The sequence below is a fragment of the Miniopterus natalensis genome, chromosome 4 (assembly GCF_054644295.1).
Source record: "Miniopterus natalensis isolate mMinNat1 chromosome 4, mMinNat1.hap1, whole genome shotgun sequence".
Taxonomy (NCBI): domain Eukaryota; kingdom Metazoa; phylum Chordata; class Mammalia; order Chiroptera; family Miniopteridae; genus Miniopterus; species Miniopterus natalensis.
In genome coordinates this window covers 4,482,053-4,500,654 of record NC_142084.1, presented here as the reverse complement: position 1 = coordinate 4,500,654, position 18,602 = coordinate 4,482,053, and the positions used below count along the sequence as shown (strand labels likewise).

The 18,602-nt window shown below is 52.8% G+C and overlaps 1 protein-coding gene across 1 annotated transcript in view; it reads right to left on the bottom strand.

Moving 5' to 3' along the window:
* Window positions 1-18,350, bottom strand: part of UGT8 (UDP glycosyltransferase 8) — a 48,830-nt gene extending 30,480 nt beyond the window's left edge. The window contains exon 1 of the mRNA XM_087815900.1: window positions 18,319-18,350. The gene's annotated coding sequence lies outside the window, so the exon portion shown is untranslated. The remainder of the gene's footprint in view (window positions 1-18,318) is intronic.
* Between the last annotated feature and the right edge of the window lie 252 nt (window positions 18,351-18,602).

The following is an 18,602-nucleotide window of genomic DNA, read 5'->3' as shown; positions in this document are numbered from 1 at the left end:
GCTGGTGTTTATCACAGCGACACTCAAAGCACCCGCAGGGCCCTCTCAGGATGAAAACTACTCTGTGCACCCCTTACCTCTCCCTTTCCGCAGACACCAGGGTGTAACACCACACTCCCTGGTGCTTCCATCTACTTAATCAAAACAGTGGGGTCGCCGGTTTGGCCCCCCCCATGTGGAAGCGCCGCTCCTCCGGTTTCTCCCAGGGGACGTCAGCTCGCTAGTAACCGGCGACAGGGCACAGGAGGGCGAGCGCCCGCACACACGGCAACGCCCGAGCTGCAGGGAGGCGGTTTGGACAGCCAGCTCCCAGCAGGTCATTTCAGCCTCTCGTCCCAGGCGGGAACCTACCCAGGGTTTCCACTCCAAAGGAACGCCATGCAGGCCGTGGCAGCCGCAGGACCGTGTCCGCTCCGGCGGCCGGGCCCTCGGGAGGCGCGGCGGAGGCCTCAGCCTGGCCGAGCAGCTGAGCCCGTGCTTCCCGGCCTGGCACTCGGTGCTGTGTGGGCCTCGGGTGTGAGCAAACGCGCCCATCCCACCTGCCCCCAGGTGAACACGGTCACAGTACCTTCTCCCTCCAAAGCCTTGGAGAAGCCATCCAGACAGCAAAGACTCCCTGGGCATTAGTATTGGTGCTTCTAAGTAAATGGATTGCCCGGTACCCTGTTGGCATGGCTTAAGCCCCTGAAGGCAGAGGCTCCTGTGAAAGTGGGGCTGTTCCACTGCCAGCGCCTGAGCTGTGCCGACACCCCCGGGTGGACAGCTGCGTGTGCTCTGAGCAGGACGCGCCACTGGGCCACGGCACCTCCGCGGCCGCCTCGGCCGCTTCTTCTTAACCCTAACGAACGAGCTCGTCACCAGGTCAGCCCCTTACTGGAGGCACAGAGGTTGGTTATGCGACTCTGGGAACGTTTCTGGGTGACAAGCTACGGTGGCAGGAAGAAGGGGCTTGTCCTGGGCGGCGTCTCACCTCACCTGCCGCCTGCTGGCCCATCAGAGCAGCGAGGTTCAGGCCCAGAAAGTGACAGGGAGGAAGCTGCCTCAGCGCTGGACCCACACACAGGCACGGAGGCGGCTGGGCGTGTACGGCCTCCCTCCTCTCTGGCCAGGGGAGCCTTCACTCTCGCCTGGCTCATAGCCAAAGCCTCGAAGACCAGGTGCCCAGCCTCTGGCATGCCCGGTTTGGCCACACATGTGAGTTCTGGTCAGCGGGCATGGACAGAAGCCCAGGTGGAGCCTGCGTTTCTACCTTGTGCTCTGAGAGGTCCCACTCTCACCCTCCTGCTGGCTACAATGTGGACGCGGGAATGATCACCATCCAAAGGGAAGCCCACACCTCCCCATGGGACAGGTGAGGGACAAAGACAAGGGCCGACTGGCTGGAGCCAGAGTCCCCACCCCCAGCCTGTGCCCTGCCCACACCTGCCACACGGTGACTCAGCCACCTACTGTTGTGAGTCCCGCTGCTCTTAATTTGCCCTTCAACCATCCTGGGTGTGCAGGACAGAGGACACTGTGGGGCATGGACAGTCCTGGGCAGGCCGGGCGAGCTCGTCCCTGTATCCTGGGCCTGTGTCGCAGCTCAGGAGCACCACTCAGCCGAAGCCCTGCCTCCCCCACCCCCACACAACCCCTGCAGCCCAGGGGCTTACTCTGCTCTCCTGCTGAGTCCACAAAGGACGCAGCCCTGCCATCTTCGGAGAGGAAGAGACTAGACTGGGGAGCCAGGAACATGAGCTGGGTGGCCATCAAACCCACTTTCCATCCACCTGCAACCATTTATCAGCCAACTGCTGAAGATGAGGGGTCCCCCAAAACCACACGGGGGAAGGGAAACTCCATGACTGGGGGAGGGCACAGCGAGATCATTTAGAACTTTCAGGCCCCGAGGAGCAGGGGACTAGCAGGTGCCACACCTGCAGGACTGAGGTCACAGCCCCGGGACGCCACAGCCAGCAGGCGGTTAGGAAAGAAGGTGCTCGATTCCCTCCCTCTCATCACACCCTGAGGCTCCTGCATCGTCTAGAAAGTCAAAGACACTGTATGGCCGCAGGGCTTCACTGCAGAAGCAGGTCTGGCACATGCTGGACATGGCAGGCACCCAGTCACTTCTAGACGTCACAGGTAACCGTCTCCAGCCACCCACCAGTTCCAGTCACAATGTCACCTCTGCCTGTTTAAATAGTGGGATTTTATCTAACAAAGTCATTTGAAAGGAGCATGGGAAATGTTCGCTTATTAACACTACATTCCTTACGCTAACCTGTCACTTATGGAAACAGGACTCACACAAGTTTTTGGAAACAGCACACAGGCAGATCTGTGTTATGCACACACTTCAAGGAATGACCGTCAGCAACACACTCAACACTCAGTTCCACCCGACGCAGAGGGTGCCCAGGGCTCACAGAAGCACCTCGGGGAGGAGAGGTTCCAGGAACCTTTGCCTCCACTGTCCACGGTGCTGCCCCATGGCCGCCGAGCAAGCACACTGACCGCTTCCCGCATGGCCAACCGGCACCTGCACTGTGTCCCAGACACATCGGTGCAGGTGCTGAGGCTCAGAGAGAAACTCAATGCTCTGCTTATCGGTGACAGCTGGCCCAGTCTCCGACACCGGGTGGAGATAAGATAAAAACAAGAAAACAGAGAGGAAAAAGGGTAACAGGGAACCGGCAGACACTGTACTGGAGCCCTGCTTGCACTGTGCCCAAGCAAGGCCTGGCGTGGAGACTCATCAACGACTGAACACAAACCACCACCAGGCCAAATGTCCAGCGCGTGTGTGAGCACTTAGGCTGGGGTGAGCACTCGGTGTGAGCACTCAGGGTGTGGGCACTCAGGGAGTGGGTACTCTGGGTGTGAGTACTCAGGGTGTCAGCACTAGGGCTGGGGTGAGCACTGAGAGATGAGCACTCAGGTGGAGGTGGGCACTCAGGGTGTGAGCACTCAGGTGGAGGTGGGCACTCAGGGTGTGAGCACTCAGGTGGAGGTAGGGTCTAGGGACCCAGAAGCTGCCCTTGTGACAAGCAGCTGGGATTGTGACCCCATCTCCCAATGACAGGCTGCAAGGCCATGGCATCGGGAACAGAAAGGCCTGCATTAAGGCTCGTGGTTGGGAGTCAGAGAGCTTAGGGAGGAGCCCTCAGGATGGAGAGAAAAGCAATCCCCAGTTTTCAAACATCCAGTACAAAGTACCCCATCTCACGGGTGCACAAGCAGAGCATATAAGGGCTGCGGCATCTCTTAACTTTCATTCCGTTTAATATCACACATTCAATTTAAACTAATTTGAACACTATTGAATTTGTAAAGTATTATCAATGTCACTTTAAAGAGATAATTAAAATAAATGTCAAGAGATTTAAAATTAAGGGCTTTGGATATGTGTCATATTTGGGTAACCCAAGACTGTCTTTTCAGGCAGCTCACGCTTCAAGTTGCGTAGCTGTGAAGGTCGTGTCATTTTCAATGGCCCCGCGATGAAGTGCCTGCCCTACAGTGAGCGGGAAAACGAGTGTGTGCGGCACACTTATGGGTCCCAAATCATCAGCCTCTGTGATTTTAACTAAACTGAATTCTCATGCTCCTAAATGCCCAGGTAGTAAGCAAAGTACAACATCACAAGCTTAGGATATAAAACTAACCAGGGAAGTTCAGACCAGGAGAGCATTTGGAAACCTGAACTGAAAGTCTCTTGCCCCCAAGATGATCGGACACTTTCTCGTCACATGAGAAAACTGAACTATCTTTAGTGTCACCAATCAGTGGTTCTCAAACTCTGGCAGGTGTTAGAACTGGCCCCAGGGAGAGCTTGGTAAAGCAGAGGCTGCTGGCTGCCTCGGAGGTTCCTTCTACAGGCCCGGGAGGGCCAAGAATCGCATTTCTAACAAATCCCCATGGGAGGCCGATCGCTGGTCCAGGGACCATCTTGAGAATTACTGATAGAGATAAAATTGTACAATTAAAACAGTGCCATTTTGCTTTGTGATAAAGAAAACAGTAGTGTTAAAACACTGGATCTTTATTATATACCTAGTTTTATAACACAGGCACGTGTGCGCATTTAGGATGCAGACAGGTAATTAGATACAGAGACAGAAACAGATCGGCAGAGGCGTGAATGCACAGACACAGAGAAAAACACGGTGTCGGCTGTTTCTGAGAGTCGTCCACACCCGCTGGTGCCACGTCTCTCCAGGCAGCTGCGCCACGCGGCCAACCTTCAGCGAACAATCGGGATGTCTCTGCTGGGATCTGATCTCATCCTTACAGAAATGAAGTTTCATGGATATAACATGGGGCTGGAATGAGCCCCCAAGTTCTGACAGGTATGCTCTTCTTTAAATAATAAGGCTCGATTACTGTTAAGAATGTTTCGTTAGGTAGGACTCGTCCTGTCTTCTACTGGGATTTCACTGGTGGGAGTGGAAGAGACCCGATGGAACTCTCACCGTCTCCCTTACGAGGCAAATCCGCCCGTGGGGAAGCGCCCTTCTCGGCACCACTGCTGAGACCCCAAGGCCTCAGAGACGCACCAGGACCATCGCGCCGACGGCACTGCCTCCTGCCTGCTAATATCCTTTCCAACTGCTAGTTTCAGTGGGTTAACATTAACTACAGTAATATCAAGTCACAACACAACTGCAAGTGACCACAATTGTCTGGCCAGATAGAACCAAAACACAAAACTGTACCTATTTCCCTATTCGACCTCACATAGGTCTGCGCATGGAACAAGTGACAAGCTCCCTGTTGCTGTCTTGGACAATGCAGCACAATCACCAACCAAGATTCCAATGTGACATTCGCTAAAACGGGTTACAATACTCCCCGAGAAAGCCCTGGGAGGGTCTGCAGAGCTCAGAGTGCACCTGAGGCCCCCTTGCCAACAGGTAATGCAGAGCTCTGCGTTTCCAAACACCCGGGTCACACCCGATGCTCCAGGCGGAGCCAGCCTGAGGTCTGTGTGCACTGCGGCCACTGTCCTGAGTCCTGCTAACATGATGTATGTACACTCCCTGAACTTGGGTACTTGACGTGCTTGTTACAAAACAATGACAAAAATTTTAAATGTGTTCTTTCATCCGGAAAATAAACCAGAGTCCCAGTTTCAAAACTAGAGGTAACTGACTTTAAACCCTCTTGCCTGGAGAGAAAGGGCCACGCGTGGGGGGGGGGGGGGCTTCCCTGAATCACATGGCAGTTCAGTCACTTTTTAAAATTCTGGGATACATAAATCAAAACAGTCGCCTTTGAAAACTCTAATAATGATCTCCTTACCCTTTACACAAATGTATGACTAAGTTAAAAAAACGGCAGTTTGGCTCCAAGGCTGAATGCTACCCTGTTAACAGCTGTGTGTGCAACGACAGCTGAATTAATTCCTACAGGTCACAGGTGCACACCACATGGCCAGGCAACCACAGGTCTGGTTCAGAACCTCCCTCCTCCGCGCCCTTCGCCTGGGGGCAGAGCCGTGGAGGGAAACAGGAACAGGAGGCAGGAGTGGTGTCAACACGAAAAATGGTGAAAATAATGCTGAGAAACGGAGCCATCGGGGCCCAGGCAGAGGCAGGACAACCTGAACTGAACACTGTGAGGAGACCCCCATGCTCCTGATGGGTGGGCCCCACCCCCCTCCTCCCCCTTCCACCCCCAGCCCAATTTATAATCAGTGGGGGTGTTGTCCTCTGAGTCCCTCCCAAAGGCGGGGATGCCCCCTCCAGGGCAGGCAGGAGTCAGAGGAGGGAATGTAACAGCAAAGAGGGGGCGCTGGAGCCCTTGTTTCTGGATATCCTACATAGTTTCAAAATTTGAACAGAAAGCATATTTGAAGCATAGGCTCCAAAAAAGTCTAAGTAATCAAAACAACACAGCTACCCCCCATGTCCTGAAGAATTATTTAAAACTGGCAAGCAACGGTCCCTCATCACTTCTTAGTAACAGTCTAATCTGTTTATTTCCTTATTTTTCCCCAGAAGCGATTTTGTAAACTTCATTCTTAGTCCTACTCCTACTGTCCTGCCCAGGAGACAAGTGACACAGGACCCCAGAACCTGGGCAATTTCCAAAGCAGGACAGGGCAGGGACAGGGAGGCAGCTCTACCTGCTGGAGGAAAGGTCTGGGTGGGGCTGTCTTCATCTCCAACTCTGCTCCCAGCTGCAGGCGGACTACAGCAGGGCAAGCTAGAGAGAACCACTCGGCACTGTCACTTTCCAATGCAGAGCTCAAGGACCTGCCATGTGGCCTCCACAGGCTGCGAGCCCTCTGCTGTGACTGAGGACCGGCCCTCTCACATACAGAACAATTCATTTAAAACCAGAGGAAGTGTCTCTAGTTTAAATGCTGCAGTTTTAGAAAAGCAACAGAACAGCAGCATAGAATGCAGAGGAAATCCGGGTGGGCTGCTTTGCTGCCCCACAGGCAGGGATGCTGTGCCCCCGTCCAGGGCGCTGGGGGCATGAAGCCTGAGCCCACCCCCAGGAGCTCACTCCTTGGAGGGAGGCTGACCCGAGCGTCAGGGCATCGTGGACAGACACCGAGATGAAAGGCAAAGAGGCAGCACTGGACTGGCCGAGCCTGGAGGGCGAGCACTGCACAGTTCCCAGGACCAGCAGGACCCTCCCAGTGCGGGCACCCGGGCGGACAGAGGGAACCTGGAGGGGGAGGAACAAATGAAGGAGGTCGGCCAGGTGGACAGGAAGGAGCCCTGAAGGCCAGGGTTTCCCATGCGGACAATGGCACAGCCAGATGTCACTCAAGGGAGGCAAGTGGCTAGGCAGTGAGGACGACTGAGGGATGGAGAGCGGCGGGGTCCATGGCCAAGGACGTGAGGGAGAGGCACTGTGAATGGATGCGGACATGGAGGGACAGCAGGTGGACAGTCTTCATGACGAGGATGGTGCCTGAGACCGGACCGGACATAGGGATCAGGCAGAGGGTGGGCTCCAAACACCAAAGTCCGTCCCCTGAAGGTGATGCCAGGAGGGGATGAGACTCGTGTTTGGAGGCTGAGCGGGCACCCTGAGGCCTGGAGAGAGTGCTGAGAAGTGAGAGCTAGACCCGCCATGTATAAACAGGTGAGTCACCTCCCCAAAGGAGCGGCCTGAGGACCGAAGTACAGGTTTGGGGATGAAGATGCTGGGAAAGACCACAAGGCACAGCCAGAGGGGCAGGGGGAGTGTGTCAACAGCCGGGAGGGAGATCACAATGGGGACTAGAGGGACTGAAAGGTCACGTCAGGCATGTCAAGGGTTAAAGTCTCAGCAGGTGGCAGGTAATAGACAGGCAGGGTGCTAGACAAGAGTGGGGTTCTAACTCAAGGTCCCCGGACTGTCCTCTGACCTCCAGGAGCTCCGGAGGGCAGTGTCCACCAGCCACGTGTGCGAACCCTGCCCACCTGGGCAGTGGCGCTCCCTAGGGCCAAATGGAGCAAATGGAGTAGGTACCAGGGAGAAACCTGGTTGAGGGAGACTGTTCCCTGTGGTTCAGGGGAATGGAAGATTTCCATGACAAAGTTAACGAGCCATGACCGCAGTCCAGTGTCCCAGAAAACCTGGCCAGCTGCTGGGTGGTCCCACTGTGGGTACTGAAGGCCACAGGCCTGTGTCTGAATCCACCAAGTTCTTGGGTGAGCACTCTGGTCCCTGCAGGGGCTCCCGCCTCCAAAAGCCCATGCCCTCTCCACCTGTTCTCAGTCCCCATCTCCCCACAGTCTGCTCTCTCACTCTGGCCCCATTAACTGGTATTTTCAGAGCCAGGGGTCAATGGAGCCTGACAAGCATTCATCTTCTCTAAATAGCTTCACCCTCCCCACATCCACAAGTCCCAGGCTCCCCTCTGAATGAACAGGCAAACCTGTCTGACCAGCTCTGGTCCCAGCTTGCTCCCAGGGGCTGCAGCGCACCTGAGCTGGGCCCAAAGCAAACCAGGGAAAGCAGGGAAAGACCCAGGGACCGGGGGCACTGCCAAGTCCAGGGCAGGAAGGCACAGCTCCCTGTGGCTACAAAACATCCTCCCTGTCCAGTCCTCTCTTCTGGCTGATGGACATCTGTCCACATTTCTCTCCTGAACGACAGGCACCGCCACAAGGAAGGGGGTGGGGCAGCCTCAGACTAGTTTAGATTCACACGAGGAGGGATTGGGGTGAATGTGACCACGTCCCCGCTGTCCACCTGTGCTGGTAGCTGCGTGTTTGCTTACCCCAGATGAGGAAAATCTAAATTTGCAAATCAGATTAATCAAAACAGACATCCTGTTCACAGAAAGGTTACTTGCTTTAAACAGCGAGGTCTCTAGGTGCATGTGAAATACAGTGTCTGTGCAATCACTGTCCACACTTTCCTGTAAAACACCTCAAATACAGGGAGGGTATAACGGTGAATGTAACAAACACTGTCCCCATAATCTACAGTTATTAAGATTCTGCCCCTTTTCCTTCAGGTTGCGTCGTGAATTTAAGATTCTAAACTCTGATTCCATCTATAGGAACTGAATTTGTGAGTGCGCACAGCCCCTCCGGCCCCGCGCTTCCTCTGGCTCTCACCCCCACAGAACGCCAGGCTGGGCGCCCCAGCTCCTCCTGCCCCGCCCGGAAGGCCACCCCTCAGGGCGAGCCCAGGGAGAAAAGGGACAGCAGGAGGAGCCAGAGGGCGTCCCCACCTGGTTTACCTGCCACCCGACACGGGGCAGGGGAGGTAGGGGAGCTCAACAGAGATGACACCTGGCCAAGCCCTGACCGTCCTACCTGGTTCCTGACACGGGTGGTGCAGCAGGGGAAGGAGGGGGGGGACGAGGGTGAGGAGGGGGGAAGGGGAGGCAGATATGGGGAGAGGGGACAGGGTGGGGGTGAGGGTGAGGGTGGAGGATGGTGATGGGATGAAGGTAGGGGTGAGGGTGAGAATGGGGATGGGGGTGAGGATGGGGATAGGGGTGAGGGTGGGGGTGGAGGACGGTGATGGGGGTGGGGGTGGGGGTGGGGGTGAGGGTGGGGGTGGAGGACGGTGATGGGATGAAGGTAGGGGTGAGGATGAGGGTGAGGATGAGGGTGAGGATGGGGATGGGGTGGGGGTGGGGATGGGGATGGGGTGGGGGTGGGGATGGGGGTGGGGGTGAGGGTGGGGTGGGGGTGGGGTGGGGGTGGGGGTGGGGGTGGGGGTGGGTATGGGGATGAGGGTGGGGGTGGGGATGAGGGTGGGGATGGGGATGGGGATGGGGGTGGGGATGGGGTGGGGGTGGGGGTGGGGTGGGGGTGGGGGTGGGGGTGGGGATGGGGGTGGGGATGGGGGTGGGGGTGGGTATGGGGATGGGGGTGGGGATGGGGATGGGGATGGGGATGGGGATGGGGATGGGGATGGGGGTGGGGTGGGGGTGGGGGTGGGTATGGGGATGAGGGTGGGGATGAGGGATGGGATGGGGATGAGGGATGGGAATGAGGAATGGGACCAGGATGGGGACGGGGATGGGGACGAGGACGAGGATGAAGATGGCAGGGGAAGGACAGGGAGACGGAGGAGGTGGCGGCTGAGGGAGCTCTGACAGGTCCAAGCTTTCTAACGTTCCCTGGTCCCTGGGAGAAGCTGCAGCCTCTCTCTTTGCCTCTTGCTCAGTCGCCCTGTTCTGAGGTCTCTCCTCGCCTTCCCCATGGATCTCACCTTCCTTGGGGTCTACCCTGAGCAGAACACAGTGGGGAAAGAATCTCTGCCCTTTCTCTTCCAAATTCATTGTTACCCTTCCTGTCTCAACCAAGGCTTTATGGAGCCGCCACCACAGCGCGCCGTGGGGGGAAGAAACCCTCCTGCTGCCTCAGGCCTGGGGGGCGGCGGGCACAGGCGTCGCCGGGCGTGGAGCTCCGGCTTCCCCCCCTTCCTCTGCACACTGGGCTCCCAGGCTACGCTGTCTCTGTGTGAACATGGACAGTCAGCATTTACCAACACGTACCTGCCTACTTTCTCATTTTAAAAAAAGAAAACAAAAACAAAAACGGGGGGGTTAGAGAAGGTCAGCAAAGGGCGGGTTTGAGATGTCTGGGTGGGTGAGTGGGCATTGTGACAACATGGCTTCTCCTTTGGCGTGTTTAATTGTGATGTCTAACGGAAATCCTTGCAATTTAAGATGACACTTTTAAAATAAAATTCTCTCCTGACGATGACTTGAGCCCTGCCGCTCAATGGAGAATTAGCAGAACCTGTAGGGTCTTACTTGGAATTGACATTCTCTACTGTAATTTTTTTCCTGTTTACTTTTAAATTTCCTTTTTGTTTCGCTGGAAAGGAAAAGATGATACTCAGTTTTAAACGTTAAAAGTGTACAAGTTGCTTTGTTACAATAAAACTAAATGTGTGTACACAGAAAAACAAAACCAAAAAAACTGAATTTGTATGCAATTTTCCAGGGACATGTTACAGAAAACACAGCATATTTGAACACTTGATCCTACTTTCTTTTTTTAATCTTTTTTTTTTAATTCATGGGAATTAAACCAAATGTTTTGTTTAAACTAAAACATCTCACTTGGAGGAAGGGCAGCCCCATGGTTATTACTTATAAAAGCAGTTGCAGCCAAGGCGATGGCTAAAAAATTATAACTTGGTCATAAGTATTACATTTCTTCACGACAGGACTGAAAGTGCAAATTTTATACATATTTAGTAATAACAATATTACAGAATCAGGAAAATATTTACGAGATGCAGATTTATTCAGGAAGTGGAAGCCTGCAGGTGCACGTCTGTTATCTAAGTCAGGGGGAGCAGGTTACACCTTCAGAACAAAACCAACTCAGCAATTACACTGCAGGTAAGCAGCAGGAAGCCTCAGAAAACAGTGTCTCCAGAATGTCCCTGACTGACAGGTTTCCCACCCAATCTGAGGGTTAATACTGCTCACATCTGCAACCTGACCGCAGGACCTGCCACCCCGACACCTGGAGGCTGGGTCTGGGTTCTGCGCTCTCTCATGTCCCCCTGGACATCAGCTGGGCCTCTGTCACCTGCAACGGACAGTATGCAGTCTGAACCTAAGCTAGTAGACACACAGCCTGCACCTGTCAGGAGTCCACACCTGAACCTCTGGCATAGATGGCGTGCTCTGCAAGGTGGGGCCATCTTCCTTGGGGTCAGCACAGAGGACAAGAACCAGCCAAAGGCAACTCCGAACAGCAAGTCCCGCCCACAGAAGTGTGGCCAGAGGATTTCAGGGGAAGAACACATCACAAACTAGATACTGCACTGAAGGACTTCAGTTCACCTTAAAAATATAGACAACTTAACCTCATTTTACTCAGAAAAACATTTAATGGATGGCCTAAAAACTATGTCCTAAGTGCTATGGAAACAAAAGATGGTATGTAACGAAGCAGACAAACTAAGCTCAACTAAAAGGAATAATATTATTATAACCAATACTCCTAACAACGAGTCACAGTGAACGACATGCACTGTGCTCAGCTGTTAATGGTTCTGAAACCAGCTCATGCATGTGAGCATTTCTTCAATCTACCCACCAGTCACAGGTAAGAAAGTAAACACAGTAAAATTACTCTAGTTTAGATGCTTATCTCCAATATAAAGCATTGCTTCATCCAAATAGAGAAAATCCTAAGGAAAGAAGTAAATCCACTTTAAATATGAGTGCAGTGGGCGCATTACCAAAACAGCCACACCAGGTAAGCAACTGCTCTCCAGTGTTGGTTTTTCAGACCCAATAAGATCAGAAAGTGCCTTTGAATCATCAAATATTAAGTTATAGTTGGTTCAATTTAGTATGTCTTGCTTTTTGTGTTTTCAGATTATTTTAAAAAGAAAAACCCTTCTCCTCATTAAATTATCTAAGAAACCTGAACTCACAATATCAAGAATATTTTAAAGACATTAAAAATGTCTACAGTAGGATTAAAGGTGTCAGGGGACTGAGTGGAAGCTACACAGACAATCTCCCAGGACCAAAATGGAATTACAACTAAAATATAGAAAAACCACCCTGAATAATCAACTGAAGATGAGCTAGACAGCACCCTCATAACCAAGAAGGAAAAGGGGAGACACATAGAAATGTGTAGGAAGTGCGGAGGCAAGAGGGCTGGCCGGGCTCCCATAGGCAGCAGCTGAAGGTCAGGAGGGAGATCATGGCTGTGGGAGGGCTTCCACTGAGGACTCTGGGGCCTAAACCCCAGGCGGCGCTCCCCAGTCAAGAGCACCAGAACTACGAAAGGAGCCCATATAACGTCTGCCTGTGGAAAGCAGTCAAGTGTCTGTCTGCCAAGGAGAGACAGCTGGAAATGCAGGCTCCCTCTTAAAAAGCCAATGCCAAAGTTTCATGTGCAACCACTCACCTCAGGCTCCAGCAGAGGGAAGGCAGAGTGTACTGGAGCTGTGTGAGAAGCCAGGATTCTGGGCTGTGGACATAGAGCTCAGAGGGTGGCAATCTGGATTCCTGTGCTGAGACATTCCCCCAAACTGCAGAGGACATCTTTCTCAGGCAGACCTTTACCTTCCAAGCAGCTTTTGCCTGAGGGGGAAGCAGTTGCTCAGTCCTGCTGGAAAACCTCTCACTCAACCCAGAGGAGTTCCTACAGCCTGAGGCCCATTAAGAGACTGATAACAATCAGCTGCCCTACCCTGTGAAGTTTCTATGGCCTGAGGCTCATTAAGAGAATCAGATTAATCAGCCTGCAGGCAGAGGCAGACCTCAGGGTACTTAGAGTCTTTGCCTGATCTGCTTTTGGACCCAGGGCTTGGAAAATCAGACTTTGGTGAGCATCTTGGTCCTGTCCAACTGCACTCAGCCCCAGCAGAGCAGACCTCAAGCCCAGCATTGTTGATAGCTCCAAACAGGGTACTCAGGGCCAGTCGCAAACTGTGTCTGACACTGGCCGGCACCAGAGACCTTCCAAAAAGGCTGAGAGTCCTAGCAGATCTACCTAATACATAGAAACAAACCCAAACAGGCAGCCCAAATGGGGAGACAAAAAAACAAGCCCCAAAGGAAAGAACAAGAGAAGTCTCCAGAAACAGAGCTAAATGAAATGGAGATAAGCAATCTATCAGATATAGAGTTCAGAATACTGATGGTAAGGATGCTCAACAGCATGAAAAAAGATATGGAAACTCTGAAGGAAATTAAGAATGACATAGTAGAAATAAAGAATACATTAGAAGGAATAAACAGCAGATTAGAGGAAGATGAGGATCAGATCAGTGAATTAGAAAACAGGGTAGAAAAAAATCAGTCAATCAGAGACCCAAAAAGAAAAAACAATTAAAAAACCGAAGGACAGTCTAAGGCAGCTGTGGGACAACATGAAATGTAACAATATTCACATCATAGGAGTCCCAGAAGAGATAGAAAGTAAGCAAGGGTTAGAGAATCTGTTTGAAGAAATAATGGCAGAAAACTTCCCTAACCTGGTCAAGGAAAAAGTAACACAAGTTCAGGAGGCACAGAGAGTCCCAAGCAAGAAGAACCCAAAGAGGCCCATACCCAGACACATCATAATTAAAATGCCAAGAATTAAACACAAAGAGAGAATCTTAAAGGCAGCAAGAGAAAAGCAATCTGTTACCTACAAAGAAGCTCCCATAAGGCTGTCAGCTGACTTCTCATCAGAAACTCTACAGGCCAGAAGGGAATGGCATGAAGTATTCAAGGTAATGCAAAACAAGGATCTGAAACCAAGACTACTCTATCCAGCAAGGCTATCATTCAAAATAGATGGTGAAATACAGAGCTTCCCAGACAAAAAAAAGGCTAAAGGAGTTTGTCACCACCAAACCAGCATTGCAGGAAATGATAAAGGAACTGATGTAAGAAGAAGAAGAAATAGAGAGAGAAACATAGGCATAAAGAATTTAAATGGCAATAAAAAAGGACCAATTAATAATCACCTTAAGACTTTAAGGGAGAGATCAACAGTAATACAGTCATAGTCATGGACTTCAATACCCCACTGACTTCACTGGATAGATCTTCAAGACAAAAATCAACACAGAAACAGTGACTCTAAGTGGAACACTAGATCAGATGGATTTAACTGATGCTTACAGAACATTTCACCCCAAAGCTGCAGAATATACATTCCTCTCAAGGGCACATGGGTCATGTTCAAAGACAGACCACATGTTAGGACACAAAAGTCTCTACAAGTTCAGGAAGACTGAAATCATATCAAGTCAAATCACAAGGGCGTGAAATTAGAAATCAACTACAGTAGAAACACTCAAAGACATTCAAACACATACAGGCTGAATAGCATGTTATTAAACAATGAATGGGTTACCAATGAGATCAAGAAAGAAAGCAAAAACTTCCTGGAAACAAATGAAAATGAACACACAACAGCTCAAGATCTATGGAACACAGCGAAAGCAGCCATAAAAGGTAAGTTCGTAACACTACAAGCCTACCTCAAAAAGCAAGAAAAATTTTTAGTAAACTATCTAACCCTACAACTTAAAGAATTAGAAAGCTCCCCTGTGAAGCCATCTGGACCAGGGCTTTTGTTTGCTGGGAGTTTTTTTATTACTGCTTCAATTTCATCAGTTGTTATTGGCCTATTCATGTTTCCTGATTCTTCCTGATTCAGTTTTACATGATCTCACTCACACGTGGAATCTAAAAAACAACATAGACTGAGGAACAAAATAGATCCAGAGACATAGAAGCATAGAACAGACTGATGAGTCTCAGTGGGAAGGCGGGGCTGGGGAGTGAGTGAGGAAAGATTAATCAAAGAACTTATATGCTTATATGCATAACCCATGCCACAGACAATAGTGTGGGAAGGCCTGGGGTGGGGGGTTGGATGCAAGGTGGAGGAGATCAACTGTGGGGAAAAAGAGGGGATATCTGTAATACTTTCAACAATAAAGATAAATTTTTAAAAATTTTTTTTAAAAATGTTTACGATTTGGTTACCAGGTGTGTGCACTGACCCTCGTGTCCTAAGGAGGTGGCCTCTCCCCACCCTCTGCTCAGGACCCATCCCAGCTCTCTCAGCTCCCTTCAGAATCTCCAACTGCCCTATTCTACTATCTTCTTACCCAAAAGCTATAAATACAATTGCGGTTTCATCCTAAATGCATCATTTAATCTCCTCCCTGGACCCTGAAAGCAAGTGTAGCCAGAAGAAGCATCCCCATGGATGACGAGGTAACCAAGTGACCAGGAAGCAGCTGGCACCTCCTGCCACAGACCAGGGACCTTCAGGCACAGAGCTGGCAGCCCTCTGGCCTCACTGGAGCCCATAGGTGGGCGCTTTGGTCCTCAGGGTACAGATGAGGAGAGGAACCAAGCCTGAATTCAAGGTCACAGAGCTCATCAGGGGCAGAGCCAGGGAGCCTGAGAACCTCACTTTTGTCCTTGAACCCTGGCTTCTTGAGATTCTTCCCCTTTCAGGCACTAAGGAGCCACTGGCCACTCTCCTTGCCTCTCGCTCTGCGCCTTTTCTGCCCAACTCGTACATTGGGGGACCTCCCAGGCTTCTTTCCCTCTCACTCTTGGTACCTGCTTAGGAAGACCTAGTGGCCTCCCTTTTACAGCCACTTGTATGGTGAAAACTGCTAAACTATCCATCCGTCGTCCATCAGCACAGACCCCGTCTCTCTTTATAAGGCCCTAGCCCCATCCCTCCTAAGTGCGGGTCCCGTGCCATGTCCTCAGATGCAGCCTTCTCGAGGCGGTGAGGCGTCTGCCCATCACATCACTCCTTTGCTTAAAATCACTCTAACAGAAATGCCCCACTGACCCGTCTCTCATGTCACCTCCTCCCGAAGTCCCCCGTCCCGGTGGAACTGGCTGCTGAGGGTGCTCTCACTGGGGCACCCGCTGGACTGTACTTACTGAGACCAGCCTGCTTTTCCCCTCCTCTCCCCAAGCCCGCAGGGTCTGCACGTCTGCGAACCCCCCACAGCGGAGCCCCGTGCCCAACGCCTGGTGTGCTTCCTTTCCATGAGCCTCTGCTGAGCGGGGAGAGAATGTGTGTGAGCTGCTCTGGCTTAGAAGATGGAATATTATTGCAAAATAACACTGAAGTGGCTGACCCCACCCTACGTAAGGCCCCCAGGACCAGGGGACGGGAAAGTGCACCTACACTCCCGGTGGCCAGTGAGCGTCAGCAGCCAAAAGCCATACACACCGCACAGCACCACCATTCCCAGTCACACCCAGTCCAGGCCCACAGGCAAAGGAAGCACTAGGGGGCTGCGCAACTTCTCAGAAATGTAGCGATTTTCCAGAAGTCTGAACTGCCTGAAAGTAAGACACCCCTCTAGAAACCTCATAATACATATTCTATAAAACCATGCTAAACCCTCCCTCTGGAACCTCAGCCACTCAGCTCACGTCCAGCCCAGAGACACAGCTAACAGCCAGCAGGCCTGAGTTCGGGCTCTGCACACGGCAGCAGCCCCCAGGATTCACCGGGGAGACAGGTAACCCAGCAGCAGGCCCGCTCGCAGCCTGACGGCCCCTGAAAGTGATAGCTGATGACAGAGGGGGATCTGGAAAAGCATAAAAAGAACCACTCTGCCTGCATTCTAGTGTTTCAGGCGGCTGCGATCGCTGGCTGTGGACAAAGCCGCTCTCCCAGCCTTGGCGACAGCACCCTCCGTTCCCGTGAACTCATGGTCACAGGGACAGCCCAACGAGACACCAACAGCCAGGGAGCAAACAGGAGTGTAAGACTCAGAAACAGCTCGGCTCGTTTGTTTTAACAGCAATTTTTAAAGGTTCAGTAATTAATGGGGTAAGGGGTGAGCTATTTAGAAAATGTGCTCATTAAATAGCAACCACCCAGATGGTGTCGGTGTTGAATACTTGAGATATTTTACTTTTGCAAAACAACCCCACGACCGTTCTCTCCCTGTGGTGTACTCTGAAAAGCTAGCGTGAGCCAAGCAGCATGGAGTCCCTATTATTGATAAGTACACACAGAAGTAACTTTGACAAGAATCTGAGAATTGAGAGAGGTATTTCCTTCCTTTGTAATCAATATTTAACTGCCAGCTGATGGGTATGGAAGAGGAACCATGAAACGTTTTAAGTGATTTAAAATCAATGTGAACCATCAAACTCTTTACACAAAATATCTATTTTACAAAAAATATTTTTGTTATAAGTATCTTTATGCTTAGTGGTTTATTCTAATACATGCATTAATACACTTTAGATTTAAGAGTTTGAATCTCTACAATCGTATCACCCAGAAAAATCCAGAGTGTTTCTATTCACTGAAGCTCTAGGGATCTCCCACTAACCACCACGGCACCCCGCTTCCCAGGGCACCCGGCTCCAACACCAGATGTCACCCACCTGGCGTGTGGCCTGCAGCTCCAACATTAGAATATTTCCCCCTCGAATGCTCCAGAACACTTGCTCAACAGAGACTCAGTCCTAAAGCCTAACTTCAAACTGCGGGGAGACCGGTTCCACAGTCCGCTGCCTCCCTCTCTAGACAAAAACAGGCTGATTTACGACTTACTTCAGTTACACCAAGTCGGGCTCCGTTCAGGTGCATGACTTCCATTAATACAGAAATGTCCAGGGAGCAGAGGGACACCCCCTGACATTGTGAAGTCCCCATAAAGCAGCACTTTCCACCCTTCCTTCCAGAGGCAGGACACGCAGTCCCAGTGCACGTTTTCTAACACAAGATTATGAGAAATTAAGAGCAAATGCTGGCCTGTGGCCGGCTGGCACTCGGTCAGATCCCTAATCTTGAAAAGCTCTCTGTGCAGGGTGGCGGCCGAGCGCCTTCTTCCTTGTCTGGGTGGCACCCTGATCCGAGGCTGTGCCTATTACTCACGCTGCGCACAAGGGAGGGGACTGGTCACCGCGGGAGACGCCCTCTGCTGCTGAGAGACCCCGCGCACCAGCCCCCTCCTGCCCGGGGGCCTTGAGGTGCTGACCCAGCTGTGCAGGTGCAGGTGCAGGTGCAGGTGCAGGTGCAGGTGCAGGTGCAGGTGGGGAGACAGGAACCCGCAGCCCTTCCCGGGATGCGCTGCGGCAGCACGGCCACCCCACTAACTCCACAAAGCTGGGTGCCCCGCCGCCCACACCTGCGCCCCAGACCTCGCATCCCAGCCCCTCACCCGGGCCGGGCAGCGCACGCCTACCCAGGGCGAGGTCCCCGCCTCCGCGGTCACTCGGGGCGCGGGTGCGGTGGGGGATGGGGGACGCGTGCCGGCCCGACAGCGCACCACCGCCCCCGCACGGCCACGCGGTGGGAGGGGGCATGGCCCCAAAGGTCCCAGCCCCCCCCCCGCCACCCCGCCAGCCCCCCGCTGCGCTGCACCTGCCCTCGCCCGGCGCCCGCTCACCACGGCCTCGCTCCCCGGCGACGGGATCCGCGGAGCAGGTGTCGCCCCCTGCGGCGGCCGGGCGGGGAGACCCCGCGGCCAGCGCGGCCCTTCGCGCGCGCGGATCCCGGCTCACCGTCGACGGCGGGGCGCCTCCACCCCGGCCGCGCGCCCCAGGCCCCAGCGCCGCCGCTCCGGCGGGATCGCGGGCTCCGCTCGCCGGCTGCTCCGCCGCCACCCTCCGGACGAACTCGGCTGGAGCCCGGCCCCGAGCGCACGTGCCCCGCGCAGCGCCACCTGCGCCC